This window comes from Odocoileus virginianus, unplaced genomic scaffold, assembly GCF_023699985.2.
Source record: "Odocoileus virginianus isolate 20LAN1187 ecotype Illinois unplaced genomic scaffold, Ovbor_1.2 Unplaced_Contig_11, whole genome shotgun sequence".
Lineage (NCBI taxonomy): Eukaryota > Metazoa > Chordata > Mammalia > Artiodactyla > Cervidae > Odocoileus > Odocoileus virginianus.
The window spans coordinates 404,718-419,725 of NW_027224328.1; positions in this window are offsets into that span (position 1 = coordinate 404,718).

The window sequence follows — 15,008 nt, forward strand, 5'->3', positions numbered from 1 at the left end:
TTCATGTTAAGGATATCTCCATCCCAGAAAAGCGAGGAGGGAAAGCGCCATCTTGCTCTCGGCAGGTACCAGCAGTGCTGTGGGAGAACGACGACCATCTTGAAGCTTGGCGGATTTTTTTTTCTTCCAAGTCACTTTTTAACCGTAGTTTCCAAGCAGAAAGGAGGTATCCGCGGGTCCGTAATCCCAAATTGGATACCTAAAGAAAGTGTATGACCCAGGCCTAGACATGGTGGATTTTAATCTTCCAGAGTCCAAACTTCAAAAATGCCGGGCCTGATCCATTGCCTTATAATAACTCCTTTTTATCTCAGAGTTTTGAGAATGGCACCTGTTGAAATAGTCTGCCACACTTTCAGTGTGTACTTGATTATCGTTTGGAAAGTTTACCCATGTTAAGCTGTAAATGGGCTTCCTTGGTGGCTCAGGTGGTAAAGAAGCCTCCTTTAATGCAGAAGACCTGAGCTCTATCCCTGGGTCCGGAAGATCCCTTGGAGAAGGAAATGGCAACCGATTTCAGTATTCTTGCCCGGAAAATCCCATGAACAGAGGAGCCTGGCAGGATACAGCCCATGGGGTCACAAAGTCAGACACGACTGAGTGACTTAACACGCTAAGTTGTAAATGGGATCAATTCAATTCCTGACCAGTTGAGACAGCATTATGAATTATTTAATAGCCTATGTTTGCTCTCAGTTTTATTATAATGGTAAATTCTACTGCAGTGTCTCCATAAACACCTGCCTTGTACACTCCAAATTTAAACTTGCCACAACAGTCACCTAATTGATTTAATTAGCACAGAGGGCAAGTGGAAAACCAAGATACCAACTCAAGTCTGCCTAATTACAACAGTGGTGTAGGCACCACTTCATCATGTTGACTGGTTGGAAACCTGTCTAATTTGTCTGCCCTGCATAACAAAGTGATACCTTAAAACTCTAAAATGAATCATAAATATCTAGCTATTATAAGGATATGGGGAATCAACTACTCACTGTTTGCTGGAAGGTAGTGGTATAGCATTTCTGAAGGTAAATTTCGAATTAATATCCTGTATGTAACATTCAATGTGGCAAATCCACTAATGGCTATTTTAGGGCAATAATTTTGTGTGTGCAAAATAATATATACAATGATGTTTATTACAGCATTGTTTGTAATGGTGAAAAATGAAAGCTAGGTAAATGAATATCAACAGAAAATGGTTAATGGCATATCTATTACTATAGGATGCTTTGAGATGTGTGTGTGTGTGTGTGTATGCTGTGCTCAGTCATGTCTGACTCTTTGCTACCCTGTGGACTGTAGCTGGTCAGGCTCATTTGTCCATGGGATTTCCCAGGCAGGGAAATTGGAGTGGGGTGCCTCCTACTCCAAGGAATCTTCCCGACCCAGGGATGAAACTCAGGTCTCCTGGATTACAGGCAGATTCTTTACCATCTAAGCCACCAGGGAAGTCCTTGTGAGTGTATAATACAGGCTTCCCTCATAGCTCAATAAAGAATCTGCTGGTAATGCAGAAGGCCCTGGTTCGATTCCTGGGTTGGAAAGATACCCTGAAGAAGGAAATGGCAACCCACTCCAGTCCTCTTGCCTGGAAAATCCCATGGATGGAGGAGCCTGGTAGGCTACAGTCCATGGGTCTCGCGGAGTCTGACACGACTGAGCGGCTTCACTTTCACTTTTCACTTTCATGCATTGGAGAAGGAAATGGCAACCCACTCCAGTATTCTTGCCTGGAGAATCCCAGGGACAGAGGAGCCTGGTGGGCTGCCGTCTATGGGGTCGCACAGAGTCGGACATGACTGATGCGACTTAGCAGCAGCAGCAAGGTGTTTTTATTCTTCAAATATCTCCCACTAAACTATCAGCTACATAAGGCAAAAACTTTGCCTTTTCAGCACATAGCACAATGCCCTTCACACAGTAGGTAATAATGGTTGAATAATATAAGATTTATACTGAAGTACAGTCATTTAGCTTATTTAACTTGGCCATTTCTCCCAAATCCCCCAATTTCAGGGTCTTACATATACTTTGCAAAAAATTCAAAGACTATGAAAGAGACTTTGGGGGGGAAGGGAGTGATGGAGATACACTGTATCTTGATTGTGGTGTTAGTTGCACAAAATGTATATGTTAGTCAAGACTAAATAAAATGTGCACTTAAAATGCATGCATTATGTTATATGTAAATTATAACTAAATAAAATGTATCTTTAAAACTTTAAAGTCCATCTTCATGCTTCTCAAGATCCGTCCTTCTGTTGGTCTCCATTGAGTTGACTACTAAACAATTTTTTGTATGTTCTTTCTGGTATTTTCTATGCATTATGCATTTGTAAGTGTATGTGAGTCTATGAATTTTCACAAATGGAATCATATATGCTGTCCACATTTTGATTTTTACCTGACGATACATCAGGATACCGTTTTATATCAGTACATATAGGTAGACCTCAAACTTTTAAACATTTCATGCATTCCATTGAAAGACTACCTATAGATTCTTTTCAAAGTACCTGTGAATTAGATTAATGAGATTTACTTTCAAAGAATCAGCCTATTATTAGAAAGTACATGCATGCATGCATGCTAAGTCACTTCAGTCAAGTCTGACTCTTTGTGACCCTATGGACTGTAGCCTGCCAGGCTTCTCTGTCCGTGGGATTCTCCAGGCAAGAATACTGAAATGGGTTACCATGCCCTCCTCTAGGGGATCTTCCCACAGGCATTGAACCATAGTCTCTTGTGTCTCCTGCACTGGTAGGTGGTTCTTTACCACTAGTGCCACCTGGGAAGCCCAGTACTCTGCTACCCCATGGACTGTAGCCTGCCAGGCTCCTCTAACCGTGGAATTCTCCATGTAAGAATGCTTGAGTGGGTAGCCATTCCCTTCTCCAGGGATCTTCCCAACCCAGTGATTGAACCCAGGTCTCCAGCATTGCAGGTGATTCTTTACTCTCTGAGCCACCAGGGAAGACCCAGTAGAAGTGCAGGAACTTTAAATTAGGAGAGACCTTTAGACATACTGCCCTTGGTCTGGAAGATCCCCTGGAGGAGGGACTGGCTACCCACTCCAGTATTCTTGCCTGAAGAATTCCATGGACAGAGGTTACAGTCCATAGGGACACAAAGAGTCAGACACGACTGACTAACACTTATAGACTTATTTGGTAGTCTTTTCCAAGCCATTTTTTTAAAAAATATGAGAACCCAATGCACCCATACAAACTCAAATATATATGCCTGAAACAAAGATTTCCCAAAATGCTAGTCTTACTAAACCTTTGTCAACAAAGGTCCATCCATAGTCAAAGCTATGGCTTTTCCAGTGGTCATGTATGGATGTGAGAGTTGGACTATAAAGAAAGCTGAGCACTGAAGAATTGATGCTTTTGAACTGTGGTGTTGGAGAAGACTCTTGAGAGTCCCTTGGACTGCAAGGAGATCCAACCAATCCATCCTAAAGGAAATCAGTCCTGAATATTCATTGGAAGGACTGATGCTGAAGCTGAAACTCCAATACTTTGGCCACCTGATGTGAAGAACTGATTCATTTGAAAAGACCCTGATGCTGGGAAAGATTGAAGGTGAGAGGAAAAAGGGGCGACAGAGGTTGAGATGATTGGATGGCATCACCGACTCGATGGACATGAGTTTGAGTAAACTCTGGGAGTTTACTCAAACAGGGAGGCCTGGTGTGCTGTGGTTCATGGGGTCGCAAAGAGTCGGACACGACTGAGCAACTGAACTAAACTATAAACCTAATGGCAGTTTATAGTTTCTATTGTATTTTATTCTAGTTTCTGCTGTTCTCAACCCACAAAATTGATTCCAATTTCAGTTAGTACATCTGAACTTAGAGTGAAAAGGTAAAAAGAGGTCTAACATTCCTCACCATTTAACAGGTTGGGAAAAAAAAAACGTACTAAAGAAAGACCAAGAGTATAACTGATGATTAGATCATTTACTTAGGCCCTTATGAGCATTGAACTCTGCTTTTTTAAGACATCTTATAAACTCTCCACTGGCTGTACAATAGTGTCTAATGTCCTTAGTCAGATGCTTCTTCACCGTCTTGCCCCAAGTTTTCCTTCCAGACTCATGTAGAGCCACTTCTTCTCACCCTTCCTTCCTCATCTGCACCTCCAATGTCCTCTCTAACTTACCTGCTCACAGTGCTGTAATTTCCCAAATGCATTACTTTTATTCATGCCAAACGTATTTGCAAAGACTGAAATGCCCTTCCCATTCATTCTTTGGTAAAATGGCTTCAGATTCAAATTAAATGTTAGTTTGGGAAGCTTTCTTCAAATTCCTTGAATAGAACTAGTAACACTCTCCTCTGTGCTCTCACAACATTTTTCTAAATCGGTTTTAGCCCATTGCATTCAACTGTTTTTAAGTATGTTTATTTTCCAAAAGAAAGAAGCATATTTATATTTCCCCAGAATCTATCATAGTTTCCAGAATATAATAAAAGCTCCATACATTTTTTTGTTTGTTAAATGAATGATCATTTCTGTCCATCTTTACAGGGGTGATTTGTCCTTTCTCAATCAAGAAAATTTCAAATGTCTTGACTGGAATTCACCTCTGCCCACCGCTAGAGGGTAGTAGCCACACAATTCCAAAATTCTAGACTGTCTATGGTAACTGTGCAAGAAATCAAGCCAATTTTCTCACTATTTGTGACTTTCTAAGTATATGTGATTTAACCAAGCTCAACAAAAGCATTTTTGCTGGAAATGATGGAGGCCTTATCCATCTCAAACCTTGATTCCTTTTAAATGTGTTAAACATGAAAATAGAGGTCGTGGTTTTCTTGCCTTATACCAGTAACATATTTCTCTGCTCTTTCTTCTTTGCACATACACAAAAAGTTCTTTATCATAGGCTTTTAAATTCTGGTTTACTTTTGCTCCATCCACTATTATTTATCATGAAATCATACTTGTTAAAGTACAATTTTCCTAAATCCTGGAGTTGCTACAAATGCAGTTATAAAATTGTAATGCAACTTGAATCATAGTTTATGGATCTTGCTTACTTAGAAGGGATCTTAGGGACCTTGTAGTTAAAATTCCACATTTAAAATTTTGTTATTTTGTATTGGGATGTAGCTGATTAAAAATGTGATAGTTTCAGCTGAAGAGGCTCAGTCATACATATACACGTATCCATTCTCCCCCAAGCTCCCCTCCCATCAAAACTGCTCCATAACACTGAGCAGACTTTCCTGTGCTATCAAGTAGCTCCTTGTTGGTGTTGGTTATCCACTTTAAATATAGCAGTGTGTACATGTCATCCCAAATTCCCTAACTATCCCTTCTCCTCCTCCTTCCTCCCCTCCCACCCAGCAACCATTAAGTTCCTTCTCTAAGTCTGTGAGTCTGTTTCTGCTCTGTAAATTACTTCATTTGTATCATTTGTAAATTACTTCATTTGTTTCATTTCTATTTAGATTTCAGGTGTAAAAGATGTCATAGGTTATTTCTCCTTCTCTGTCTCCTTCTCAATACGACAGTCTCTAGGTCCATCCATGTTGCTGCAAATGACATTATTTTATTCTTTTTAATGAGAAATCCCACATTTTACATACGAAAGACTTGCATACTAGACTTATTAAATGATCTATCTAAGGACATAGGTGGTGATGCAGTGAGGACTGGAACCTCATGTCTCATGATTTGGAAACTTATTTTTTACCACTTTACATTATACAAGAAGCATACAAAAAAAAAAAAAAGAAGAAGAAGCATACAACATACTGGTTCAAAAATAGTACACATGTAATTTTGTGCACACGTTTGTTTCTCATTTATTATAAGCCATAATGATACCTTCTCAAGTACACAAAAATACATGAGATATTTATTACAGTACTTTTGCAGTTAAAAAATAGAAATAATTTAAGTGTCCATCAGTCCGAAGTTGATCAATTCCATAAATAAATTATGGTACATCTATCAGTGAAGTACTATTTGTGTCTGTCAAAAATTGCAATTAATCTGGATGTTCTGATCTGAAAAGGTAAACTGATAAGGGAAAACTTCAAGAAACAGAAGAAAAGGTATAATATTAAGTCATTTGTATAAAACTGTGTTAAAAGTACTTAGGTTTGATAGGCATAAAATAATTATGGAATTATAGTTGAGACACTTAACAAGGACTGTTATTTCTGGGAAATGAAGAAAGGGGGAAAAGGGAAATTCTTTCCCATTTTATACCCTTCTTATAATGGTTATAATAACTTATCAAAGTAAATCAAGAACTGTTCACACAAAATTTTTAAACTTAAAAGTATAACCACATATTGCTTACAGAATCATACATACATAGAAAATGTATAAAAGTACACACAGAAAGAAAAATAATTACATCTGGGGAAAAGGGAAGATAAAAGATTTGGGATAGGAGTATATACATCTTTTAAAAATAACTTAAGTAAATAATATCAAAATATTTAAGATCTTAATAAAGCTGATTAGTTGCAACTTGATAAAGCTGATATTAATGATATTTTTTGTATACTCATTTGTCTGTTTTAAGTATTTCAATATAATAAAATGAAGAGTCCAAAAGGTAAAAATTAAATAATGAAGAGTTGCAGAATTACATGTATACTTTTATATGTATATATGTGCGATGTTCAAAAACACACATATACTTACACATACATATAATAATATTGAAAAAGATATAAAACCCACATTTAATATCCTAGGTGATATATAAGACATCATCTTTTGTTCTAACACTTGGTCACTGATCCCAGTTTCTGACACAAGGGAAACTCTTGCGGTGACTCTAGGTGGGTTCTTGAATGGCTCCTGGATTAGGGCTCTGGAAAAACCAAGCCATGATTCCGTGAGTGCTCAGTCTTTACATAATGTCCAACTCTTTGTGACCCCATGGACTGTAGCCCACCAGGCTCCTCTGCCCAAGGGATTCTCCAGGCAAGAACACTGGAGTGGGTTGCCATGTCCTCCTCCAAGGGATCTTCCCGACCCAGGAATCAAACCCAAGTTTCCCGTGTCTCCTGCATTACAGGCAGATTCTTTACTGCTGAGTCACAAGGAAAGCCCAAACCATGATTAGAAGCTTGGGATTTTCAGCCCCACCCTGCACACTCTGGAAAAGGGGAAATGGCTAGAAATAGTTAATAATTGAACATGCCTATGTGATGAGGCCTCCAAAAAATTGCAATAACATGGGGTTGAGAGAATTTTCAGGCTGTTGAACAGATCCATGTACTGAAAGGGTGACACACCCCAAGTCTACTGGAGACAGAAGCTCCTGCACTCAGGAACCTCCCAGACCTCACTTTATGGATCCCTTCGTCTAGCAGTTCATCTGTGTCCTTTATCATGTCCTTTAACAAACAGGTAAACCTAAATATTTTTTCCCAGGGGTTCCCCAGGTGGCGCTAGTAGTAAAGAACCTGCCTGCCCATGCAGGAGATGTAAGACATGCAGGTTCAGTCCCTGGGTTGGGAAGATCCCCTGGAGAAGGAAATGGCAACCCACTCCAGTATTCTTACCCAGAGAGCTCCAAGGACAGAGGAGCCTGGAGGACTGAAATCCATCTACTAAATGAATTACTGCCAAATAATTGTTTCCTGAGTCTGTGAACCACTCTAACAGATAATCGAACCCAAAGAGAAGAAAATCATGAGAACCCCTAATTTGTAGCCAAGACAGAATTTGTGGATAACATGGGGAACCTACAACTTGTGATTGGCATCTGAAGTTGGGAGCAGTCTTATGGAATGTACATGCATGCTCAGTCATGTACAACTCTTTGGGACCCTATGGACTGTAGCCCACCAGGCTCCACCAGGCTCTTCTGTTCATGGGATTCTCCAGGCAAGAACACTGGAGTGGGTTGTCATTTCCTCCTCCAGAGGGATCTTCCCAACCCAGGGATGGAACCCAGGTCTCTTGTGTCTCCTGCATTGGCAGGTGGATTCTTTACCACTATACCACCTGGGAAGTTCAGCCTTTAACCGGTAGAATGTGATGTTATGTCCAGGTAGATAGTGTCAGAATTGGGTTAAATTGTAGGACAGCCAGCTGGTGTTGCAGAATTATTTGATGCAGGGAAAGAACACACACACATTTGGGGACTTCCTTAGTGGTCCAGGCAGGGGTACAGCTAGTTTGACCCCTCATCAGGTAAGTTTTGCACAGTGTAGCAAAGGAGGAAAAAAAAAAAAAAAAAAAACCACCTTTGGTGCCAAAAGTGTCAAAAATGAATGTCCTGTGTGAAAGTAAGAGAGACATATGGGAGCTAAAGACCTGGTGTTTTCCTTGCACAGAGGGAAAAACTGGGTGGTTTTTCAAACCAGTATCATTTTGTATCATCACCTTGCCCATTTCTAGTGGAAATAAACCAGGGAAGGAAAGGCAAAGGAGAAAGGAAACAAAGAGGACATTTTCTAAATAGTGCACAAATAAGATAGTTAACCTAAAACATCCATCGAAATTTACTCAAAACTTTATCTACACTTCAAACATTTATGAGAGCCATCTAACCCTCAATAATCCTGAATCCTGTCCCACCCCCACCAATTTTCTTACAGCCTCTCATTGGACTAGATGAACACAAACTAAAGCCTTATTCCTTGTCCATTTTGGGTTTCATGGAACTAAAGTCATAAAGGGTGTTCAAGAAACACTCAGTTTACTTCCCTTTCAATCTCTCTTCCTTAGGTGGCTACCAGCATCTAAAACAAAGCACTTTCATTTCCACCATCCTGACCTGTTTATTGGCTTTTGAGCAGCAAGTAACTGGACCCCACACCTTTAAGTAACAAAACTAGTAATCCTGGCCAGAGCCCACAACCACCAGCAGCTGCCAAGGTCACCTGCCATCTTCGTTGCAGAAGGCCACCAGAGTTGTCTGCGGCTACAGAAGTCAGAAACTAAATGATTCCTCTTTCAGTCTCTCTTTCTTTTATATTTTAATATTTTTAAGGTTTATTCTATGTTATGGGTTTTGTTCTTTTATTTTAAAAACATATTTGCAAACTTTTTGCACAAACTAAATGTCCATAGATGGAGGAATGGATAAAGAAGATGTGGTACATATATACAAGATAATATTACTCAGCCATAAAAAAGATAAAATAATGTCATTTGCAACAACATGGATGGATCTAGAGATTTTCATACTGAGTGAAAATAAGTCAGACAGAGAAAGACAAATATAACATCACTTATATATGGAATCTAAAAATAATGGTACAGACAACTTATTTGCAAAACAGAAAGAGACACAGATGTAGAGAACAAATTTATAGATATTAAGGGGGAAAGGGGCATGAGATAAATTGGGAGATTGGATAAAATAGATAACTAATAAGCCACTGTATAGCACAGGGAACTCTACTCAATACTCTGTAATGACCTATATGGGAATAGAATCTAAAAAAGAGTGGATATATGTATATGTGTAACTGATTCACTTTGCTGTACTGCAGAAACTAACATAACATTGTAAATCAACTACACTAAAATAAAAACCAATTAAAAAAATACAACCATTCCCTTTTGTCTTCACTTCCCAAGAGCATATGAACATACCCCTCTGGCAGAGCCTATTCAGAGCCTACCAAAGTGAAGGTCTAGGAAATGCAATACCGAAACTTCTCATAGAGAAATAGCAAGAAAGAATGGAAATGGGCTTGAGTATCAATAAATAAAAATCTGACACAATCCCTGTTTTGCAGGCAAGGAAGTGAAAACACAGAGGCTAAATAACTCTTGTGTGTGCGTGCTAAGTCACTTCAGTCGTGTCTGACTCTGTGTGACCCCATGGACTGTAGCCTGCCAGGCTCCTCTGTCCATGGAATTCTCCAGGCAAGAATACTGGAGTGGGTTGCCATGCCCTCTTCCAGGGGATCTTCCCCACCCAGGGATCGAACCCACGTCTCTTATGTCTCCTGCATTGGCAGGTGGGTTCTTTACCACTAGGGCCACCTGGAGAGCCAGAATAGCTCCTGAACGATCACACAGTTGGTAGGTGGCAGAGCCCGGATTCAAACTCGGGGTCTCTACGTACCTTTATAACTCCCACGTGTACTTTTTGCTCAAGGCAACCCACTTGATTTGTATCAACCACTCGTGTTGGTCTTACCTCCACCTTAGTTTGTGTTTTGCTCCTGCTTGAAATGGGAGAATTATGGGTTGTTAGATGTAAAAGAAATGTTAAAGATCATTTGGTCCAATCCTTTCATTTTATCTCTAAGAAAAAAATTCTAGGTCAAGCATCCAGCCCAAGGTCAAGCAGTTAAAGCTAAAACTAGAACTCACTATGCTGATTATGCATTTACTATCCTCTTTTCTAGTTACGTTTGGCTAGTGGGTCTTCCCACTGGGTATTTGTCCTTAGTCAACTGTACCACCTAAGGCAACTGGATGCAAAAATGCATTCTGTCCACTCACAGTCTGGGCCTTCCCGCTCTAGTCTTGGTACATTCCTTCAAGAATGTCGTTACCGTCTGGTAAGTGTCAATGAAATGTGAGGAAATAGGAATACGCATCAGACTAGGCTTTGGTTTGCCACAAGTAGCAGCTGCCTATATCAATTACAATTAGAGCTATTAATTTTGCTTTTCATTTTCCCAGTTCCTCTTAGCTTCCCTCTGTTGAAATGTTGAGATTTTGGCTGTCAGAGGCAACTGCAACATTGCCTCAGGGATCTGTGGAGGAGGGGAATTGCTCAGTGTAACATTTTCATTTTCAGAACGAAGTAATCAAGTCACTCATATAAAAGTATGCTAGTCACTCAGTCGTGTTTGACTCTTTGCAACCCCATGGACTGTAGTCTGCCAGGCTCCTCTGTCCATGGTATTTTCCAGGCAGGAATACTGGAGTGGGTTGCCATGCCCTTCTCCAGGGTATCTCCCTAATTTAGGATCGAACCCAGTCTCCCCACATTGCAGGCAGATTCTTTACCATAAAAGTGTATTCGTCTACGAAAAATCCAAATTCCAATGGCTTTTGATACCATCTTGGATTTTGAAATAACTTAAATCTGTCATTGGCATTCAGAATGCCCTTGGCATGTCAGTCTGTAATGGTAGTAAAGACCTGTTAAAACACTTGAGCCCAACTTTATTAACCAAAACGGATACCACCAGCTTTATCAGGATTTTTCAAGCCAGGTATTAACCCAAGTCTCCTGGGTTGCAGACAGATTCTTTACCCACTGAGCTACGAGGGAAGCCCCTATCTTCTAAATAAAGCTTGCTTTATTTTTATTCTCAAAAATTGAGAAATAAATTAAACTAGAATTCAGATTTCTAATCTAGAGCATTTTTCACCTCGAGAATTTTCTTCCATGAAAAAATTTCCAGCTAATTCTAAACTCGACCAGTTGTCATCAGTTTCATCCTTTGCTTTGTAGCCATAGCATTTGTCTACATTATAGTATTGGGCATTTGGTTATTTTTCACTTAGAGTAAAATTATAGATGGTCTAATGGGCTTCCCAGGTGGCTCTCATGGTAAAGAACTTGCTTGCCGATGCAGCAGAAATATGAAACTCGGGTTCAATTCCTGGGTCAGGAAGAGCCCCTGGAGAAGGGCATGGCAACCCACTCCAGTATTCTTGCCTGGAGAATCCCATGGACAGAGGAGCCTGGTGGGCTACAGTCCATGGGGTCGCAAAGAATCAGACATGACTGAAGTGACTTAGCATGCATGCCTGCACATATATGGTCTAATAATGAATCTAAGCGTTTTTTGTTAAGGAAACTTTGTCATATATTCATTTCTAATTCTCTCAGACAGAGCAGGACAGAGAGTGTACAACTCTAAAACTTTTATTTTGACCAAGTGAATACAGATTTCTGTTATTGAAAATGTAGAATTAATCAGTGACTCGTAAAAGGTTTTAATATGGCTGTGTTGCAACATATATTCAAAATTTCAGTCTTTTCAAAATATCTTATCTCTGCTTAGAAGTCTATAATTAGATACTAAAAAGGAACAATACAGAGGAAAATCACATATATTGCTCCCAATTTTTCCATAGTACACCATGAAAGTGAAAGTGAAATTTGCTCAGTCATGTCTGACTCTTTGCAACCCCATGGACTATACAGTCCATGGAATTCTCCAGGTCAGAATACTGGAGTGGGTAAAAGTGAAAGTGAAGTCGCTCAGTGGTGTCCGACTCTGCAACCCCGTGGACTGTAGCCTACCAGGCTCCTCTGTCCATGGGATTCTCCAGGCAAGAATACTTGGAGTGGGTTACCATTTCCTTCTCCAGGGGATCTTCCCAACCCAGGGATACATTGGAGGCAGACGCTTTAACCTCTGAGCCATCAGGGAAGCCAGTGGAGTGGGTAGCCTTTCCCTTCTCCAGGGGGTCTTCCCAACCCAGGTATCAAACTCAGGTCTCCTGCACTGCAGGTGGATTCTTTACCAGCTGAGCCACAAAGGAAGCCCATGTTACACCATAAAACAACTAATACTTATAAGAAAGGACAGAAACCCTCCAGAAATAAAAGCCCTGTCCACAAGGTGCGCTCAATTGTTTCCTTCTTGATCTGCAAATCTAAGTAATACAGCTGGAAGTTCTCCAACTGGCTTTTGTTCTTAATTTTATCTATTTGGCTGCTGTGGGTCTTAGTTGTGACACATGGTATCTTCAATCTTCCTTGCAACTTGGAAACTCTTAGTTGTGGCATGTGGGATCTAGTTCCCTGATCCAGGTCCCCTGCATTGGGAGAGATGAGTCTTAGCCACCGGACCACCAGGGAAGTCCCTCCGACTGGTTTTAACTGCTGTATAATCTTTAGAGAAAAAGGAATCAGTAAAACTGCATCCACACCAGAAACAACTTTAAAGACCTGAATTAATTTTTGGATTATATATTCAAAGGCCAGCATCTTTTTCAACCAAACATTCATTCTTTCATTTATTTACTTATTGGTGCCCCAGACACATGCTATTGCAAGCATGGCAGCAGGCACTGGAGATAGGAGCAAACTCTTGGTCTACCAGGGTACAGAAATAAATTCTTTTACAGCGCTATTATGTACATATGTATGCATGTACTCTGTCACTCAGTTGAATCTGACTCTCTTTGCAATCTCAAGGACTGTAGCACTCCGGGGGATTTTCCAGGCAAGAATACTGGAGTGGGTTGTCATTTTCTACTCCAGGGCATATTCCCAACCCAGGGATAAATTCTTTTGTAGTACTATTAGTAGCTGTCAAATTTCTACCTATCATTAAAGCTCAGCTCTTCAGTGCATTATCTTCCTATTTGCTTCAGTGAGAATTAGTCATTCCCTCTTCCTGGTCCCAAGGTTACTCTGCTAACAGCCCTTACTGTATTATTATAATTGTATATACAAAGCTCTTTGTTTTTTCAATCTCCCACATTGTAAACTATATAAAGTCTATAGTAAGAGTGGAGTACTTGTTATGGTACTAACTTAGTGATAAAGGCCTTATCTTTCGCAAGGAGAATAGTTACCCTCTCCACTGTTGGTGGGCATATAACCTGATAGAGTCTCCTTAGTGGGAAACGACATAGCTTTCAAAACTGTGGATGCACATACATGGATTTAACAAATACAATTCTAGGAGACTATTCTACAGACAAATTCCGAGATATGTAAAAATAAGACTACTCATTGAGGCATTGTTTATAACCGCTTAAACTTGGATAAAAATAGAATATCCACAAAGGGGAATGATTGACTAAGTGGTATAATATGAAATAACTTTAAAAGTATGATGTGAACTAATAGGTCCTGATATTAAAAGATAAGTGACTTCCCAGGTGACTCAGTGGTAAAGAATCCACCTGCCAATGCAGGAGACACAAGAGACGTGGGTTTGATCCCTGGGTCAGGAAGATCCCCTGGAGAAGGAAATGGCAACCCACTCCAGTATTCTTGCCTGGAGAATTCCATGGACAGAGGAGTCTGGTGGGCTACAGTCTACGGAGTCGAAAAGAGTCAGACACGCATGACTGAGTGACTGAACACACTCACATACTACTCTTGTTATTAAATAATAACAATGGAAAAAAATGAATATGTAAGTAAAACTCAACTCTTGGCATTTTTCTCGGGTCTTTCTGCCTCAAAAATATTCCATTGAGATTTGGCTGCAAACGAGGGGGGATGTAGATATTACTGTTTGGACAATAAGTTGATTCATATAGACTGAAAGCTTTATTTCACATGTTTATATGTAAAAGGGTAGTGTGAGTGAGAATTCCATTCAAGGTCTACATTAAGGAGAAATCACTGCTCAAGGTCCCTCTTCAGTCTTCTGCACTCCTTCCTGATAAAACTAATTAATCCAGGGAATTAGTTAATCCAATCAATTAATTAACTAATTCAATTTAATTAACTAGACTGCTGCCTGTTTTCTAATGCTGGAATCTCTCACCCACCCACCAGACTCTGACTATGCTGCATTTATTTATTTATATATTTTTATATTAATAATAAAGAATGCAAGGAGATCAAACCAATCAATCCTAAAGGAAATCAACCTGAATATTCACTGGAAGGACTGATGCTGAAGCTGAAGCTCCAATACTTTGGCCACCTGATGCGAAGAGCTGATTCACTGGAAAAGACCCTGATGCTGGGAAAGATTGAAGGCAGGAAGGCAGGAGGAGAAGGAGGCAACAGAGGGTGAGATGATTGGATGGCATCACTGGCTCAGTGGACATGATTTGAGCAAACCCCAGGAGATAGAGGACAGGGAAGCCTGGCATGCTGCAGTCCATGGCATCTCAGAGGCAGACACAATTTAGGGACTGAACAACAATCAAGAATGACAATTTTATAAATCACAACAATGTAGCTAATACACATAAGAATTTGAAGTTGATATGTGGAGGAAGAATACAGTTCTAATTACCTCAAATTTTCATAGCAAGGTGAATCAGTTCAGTTCAGTTCAGTCACTCAGTCGTGTCTGACTCTTTGCAAGCCCGTGAGCTGCAGCACACCACTCCCTGTCC